Source organism: Micropterus salmoides, unplaced genomic scaffold (assembly GCF_014851395.1).
Source record: "Micropterus salmoides isolate LMB-PRFRI ecotype aquatic unplaced genomic scaffold, ASM1485139v1 Ms_hic_scaffold_2200, whole genome shotgun sequence".
In the NCBI taxonomy this organism is placed as follows: Eukaryota; Metazoa; Chordata; class Actinopteri; order Centrarchiformes; family Centrarchidae; genus Micropterus; species Micropterus salmoides.
In genome coordinates, this window is record NW_024041375.1 from 27,515 (window position 1) to 32,870 (window position 5,356).

At 53.9% G+C, this 5,356-nt stretch overlaps 1 pseudogene; it reads left to right on the forward strand.

Moving 5' to 3' along the window:
• The first annotated feature begins 438 nt into the window (after positions 1–438).
• LOC119917770 lies at positions 439–3,630 on the forward strand (annotated as a pseudogene).
• The last annotated feature ends 1,726 nt before the right edge of the window (positions 3,631–5,356 follow it).

The window sequence follows — 5,356 nt, forward strand, 5'->3', positions numbered from 1 at the left end:
GACACTGTGATCCCAACTTTTACACTCTAAAATAATACTTAATAATACTCTGAATAATTTAAATGATGAACACTGCACTTAATGAAATGATGGCAATACAATTAATGACAACAATTTAGGCTGTACTGTTCGAAATAATTTGTGACGCATCAGTCTTTCACGGCGTCCTCTCGGCTCCCCCCTCGCTCCTCGCCAGTCTGCCTACCACCACACTCCTTCTCCCATCCCTCCAGTCAGTTCCCCAGGGCCTCCTCTCCTCCTCGGTCCTCTGTTCCCTTCGGCACCCTCGCCTCAACCTCCTCTGCCCCACCTGCTCCTTGGTCCTTCGTGCCCGTGTTCCCCGGCGTCCACCTCTCCCTTCATCTCCACTCCCTCACCCCATTCTCCCTTTTTCTAATAAAATCTGTTTAACCCTCCCGCTGCCCCGAGCGGGTCATAATGACTTTGGCTCACTTCTTTCCCTTCCCTTCGAACAAACTGGGTGCAATGGGGCTCGCACCTCTCGCGCCCATCTGTCTGACAACTCGCGGGTACACGCAGTGCCCTCGCGCCGTCCAGACCAGGTCAAGACGTCCGCTCGCTCCCCTCGGAACTATACTCGCCGAATACACAGCGCCCTCGCGCCGTCCAGACCGGGTCAAAACGTCCGCTCGGAACTACTCGGGGGACTTTCTCGCTTCCTCGCGCGCTGTCCAGACCGGGTCGAAACGTCCGCTCGCTCCCCTCGGAACTATACTCGCCGAATACGCAGCGCCCTCGCGCTGTCCAGACTGGGTCAAACAGGCCGCTCGGAACTACTCGGGGGAATTTCTTGCTTCCTCGCGCTGTCCAGACCGGGTCAAACCAACCACTCGCTCCCCTTGAAACTACACGCCGAATAAGCAGCACCCTCGCGCTGTCCAGACCGGGTCAAAACATCCGCCCACTCCCCTCGGAACTATACTCGCCAAATAAGCAGCGCCCTCGCGCTGTGCAGACGTTTTGTGTCCAAAAACGGTGCAATCACATGGTCCTCCACGTGTCAGCATCTCACACAGGGACACTCCGAGCACCACATCATCAGGACCGTCTGCAGCATCCGCAGCCACCACCACCGTCCCGGGACCCACCCCGTACGCCGCGTCCCTCGCCCGCGACATCGTCTCCACGTTCCGCCTGTTGTTCACGCCCGCGATCGAGAAGCTCATTCTGGAGATGACTAAGCTGGAGGCCGGTCATCGAAAATACGGACAACGATACGGCTGGTGGAAGGGCATGGACGAAGACCAACCTGTGCGCCTACGTCGGGCTGCTCATCTTGGCCGGCGTATACAGGTCGCGGGGCGAGGCGGCGGCCAACCTGTGGGACGCCGAGAGCGGGCCACGATGCCCCTCAAGGTCTTTTACTCAATGCTGCTGCGATTCGATGACCGCGAGACCAGAGCCGCGGGACGCGCTGCGAACAAACTGGCCGCGGTCAGAGACCTGTGGGACAGGTGGGCCGAGCGGCTGCTCTACCTGTACAACCCGGGGCCCGAGATAACGGTGGACGAGCAGCTGGTTCCCTTCAGAGGTATCGCCGTGTTGTTGATGTTGTTGGTGTGTGTGTGTGTAAAACGAGGATGAAATGTATAAAATGGTGATAAATGTATAAAATGATGATAAATGTATAAAATGATGATAAATATATATATATTTATATATATGTATATTTATTTCCAAAGGTCGCTGTCCCTTCAGACAGTACATGCCCAGCAAGCCGGCCAAGTACGGCATCAAGTCCTGGATTGCTTGCGACGCCAAATCCAGCTACACCTGGAAGATGCAAGTCTACACCGGGAAACCCCTCCCTGCGGAGGCGGTGGCGGCGGCGGCGGCAAGAGGAGGAGGAGGAGGGGGAGGAGGAAGAGGAGGAGGAAGAGGACCCGCTCCCACCTCCGAAAGGAACCAGGGCATGCAGGTCGTGCTCGACCTGACCGAGGGCCTCGAGGGTCCCCGCGGCGTAACCTGCGACAACTTTTTCACCTCCTACGAGCTCGGCCGGCGACTCCTCGAGCGAAACCTCACCATGCTCGGAACGGTGCACAAGAGCAAGCCCGAGCTTCCGCCTGCGCTGCTCGCAACCAAGGGCAAGGCCGTCTTCTCCTCAAAGTTCGCCTTCGCGGGCGCCACCGCTCTGGTCTCGTACGTGCCCAAGAAAAACAGAAACGTGCTGCTGATGAGCACGACGCTGTGCCCCAACGCGCGCCAGGATGCCGTCAGCGATCGGCGAGATCGCAAGCCGGACCTCGTCTTCCGCTACAACGCCACCAAAGGAGGCGTCAACAACCTGGACAAGGTGATCGCCACGTACAGCTGCAGGAGGATGACGGCTCGCTGGCCCCTCGTCGTGTTCCACAACGTCCTCGACGTGTCCGCGTACAACGCCTTTGTCCTGTGGCGAGAGATCAACCCCGGATGGATGGCGCGCAAGCAGAACAAGCGGCGCGTCTTCCTCGAGCAGCTGGGCAAGGCGCTCGTCCGGCCGCTCCTCGAGAGGAGGCGCCATCTCCCTCGCGCCGAAGCCTTACGCGGCGCTCGTCAGATCTGTTCGCGCCAAGTCCTCCTCGGGGGATCGACGACGAGAAGGACGAGAAGAAGGAGAAGAAGGAGTGGAATGAGAAGGAGTGGAATGAGAAGAACGACGAGACGGCCCACGACGACGACCCCGGCGTGCCGAGACCGCCGTGGCGGCTGCGGCTGTTTCCTCCCACGGAGCAATGCGGGCGGCCGGCAAGAGAAAGAGATGTCAGTTGTGCCCGCTGAAAAGGGATTGCAAAACGCACACCGTCTGCCGCGGGTGCATGAAATTTCTCTGCAAAAGCTGCGCGCTCCCCTACTGTCCCGCTTGTGCTGACGAGGCGGATCGCAGGACACCTAGACCCCGAGGAGTGGGTCAAACATGCACAGCACCCACGGGTGGGGAAGCAGGCTTCTTGACCAAATGAGAAGGTATAGTTTTTATCTAAAAACACTAAACTAGCAAACACACTAGACACCCTCCCTGTTCCAAGGGAGTCTGCGAGCCCACAGCTCAGCTGCTCCCGAGCACACAGTTCCACACAGCTCCACTCTGCTGCGAGCACAGCTCCACACAGCTCCACTCGGCTGCGCCCGAGCACACAGATCCACTATGCTGCTCCCGAGCACACGGCTCCACACAGCTCCACTCTGCTGGTCCCATGTACACTGCCCCACACTGCTCCACTCTGCTGGTCCCAAGCACAGAGCTCTACTTGGCTGCTCCCATTACACAGCTCCACTCGGCCGGTCCCATGTACACAGCTCCACTCTGCTGGTCCCGAGCACAGCTACACACAGCTCCACTCGGCTGGTCCCATGTACACGGCTCCACTCGGCTGCTCCCGAGCACATAGCTCCACACAGCTCCACTCAGCTGGTCCCATGTACACAGCTCCACTCTGCTGGTCCCATGTACACTGCTCCACACAGCTCCACTCTGCTGGTCCCGAGCACAGATCCACACAGCTCCACTCGGCTGGTCCCATGTACACAGCACCGCTCGGCCGGTCCCATGTACGCAGCTCCACTCGGCCGGCCACAAGCACACAGCAAGAGAAAGAGGTGTCAGTTGTGCCCGCTGAAAAGTGATTGCAAAACCCACACCGTCTGCCGCGGGTGCATGAAATTTCTCTGCGAAAGCTGCACGCTCCCCTACTGTCCCGCTTGTGCTGACGAGGCGGATCGCGGGACACTTTGACCCCGAGGAGGACGTGCCGTGTCTACGCAAAGCTGGGGCAGTGGGAGGGTTAATCCTGAGCGTTGCATTTGGTTGTGTCATGATTCACGACACACATCGCATCACTGTGTTATAAAGGACAGTGTGGCTTATGGATTTTATTCTGAGGATAAGTTTGCGATGTCCATACATCGATGACAGATTGATCATAAATGCGGTCATGTTCAAGATCACGTTTGGGTAAAAAACTAATAGCTTATTTTAACTGTGATTTTGATGTTTCTATAGACGTAACTGTGTTCCAATATGTGATTTGATGTCGACAGTCTGAATGAGGAAATGTCAGACAGGCACTTCAGTTTCCGCAGGAGGGGTGAGAGAAACTCAGTGTTGAAGTAAACCTCCTCTCAAGGAGTTTATGTTAACAGCGTAGTTGCCGGGTTACAGACCTAGAGTTTATCTGATCTTGCTCTCTGAAACTGAAAACAATGAGTTTCCCTCACTTCTTGCTCAACTTACTCAGAATTTTCACTAAATCCGCTTTCTGAAACAGGGCCCTAATCTCAGACGCAAGGGGTAACGCCACAGGAAACACTTTTCCTTCAAAACCTTTTTCTCGACTTGTTCACTCTCACTCACAGGTCCTGTTCTCCACAGCCAGTGACGGTGGAACGTCTCTGCTTTTATGCAGATGACACTACACAGTTACAACGTGATGACATGCAGCAGCACATGTGACACGCTCTTCTACCCCTACACTGGTGGCTCTGCTTTCATGAGCATCAACATCTCCAACTAAACTTCAGCCACAGAGCACTTCATAGAGATTTCTGCTTTTGTTGATCGGCTTGACAGTGATGGAAAACATATTCTTCAAAGTAACACAACAGCTATACAAGTCAATACAGGCAGGAAGGATTAAAATGTCATTATGTGCTGTGAATTTTGTGTGGAAGTCAGTTTCTGTGGTACTTCCTGAAACCAGTACAGTGGGCAATTGTTTGGACACAATTCTTTATAGAATCTTTGCAATAAAAGGCAGTTTGAAATTGGTCTAAAATTTTGTGGGAGGGAGGGATCTAAACCAGGTTTCTTTAAAAGCGGGTTCATGCAAGCCGTTTTAAAATAATCAGGGACACAACCAGTAGATAGGGAGCTGTTAAAAACAGAGATCAAATGGGGCCAACAGAATCCATTACTTTCAGTAAAAACTTTGTAGGTATTACATCAAGTGGGCTGGAGGAACACTGTTTTTAAAAGCTCATACAAGTCGATGGGATAAAACTGGTTAAAACTCTCTTGTTGCTGGTGAGGGACCTCTGAGTAAGAGGCCGCGGGGGTAATAGAGGCTCTGATTGACACCACCTACTGGTAAAATAAGATAAAAACAATTCAGTCATCATTCCTTCCAGCTGAGGCACAAGGAGGGGTTAGGTTTACCAGCTGATCCACAGTCTTAAACAGAAACCTGGGATGGTGTTCATGTGTAGTAATGAGTTCAGAAAAATAGTGTGTTCTCGCATCCTTAACCATGTCATTGTAGTTAATTAATAAATCCTTCAGACTGAGGTAATGGACTTGGAGACTGGATTTTTCCATCTGCACTCTGCTTTCCTGCATTCCCTTTTTAGGCTGCGA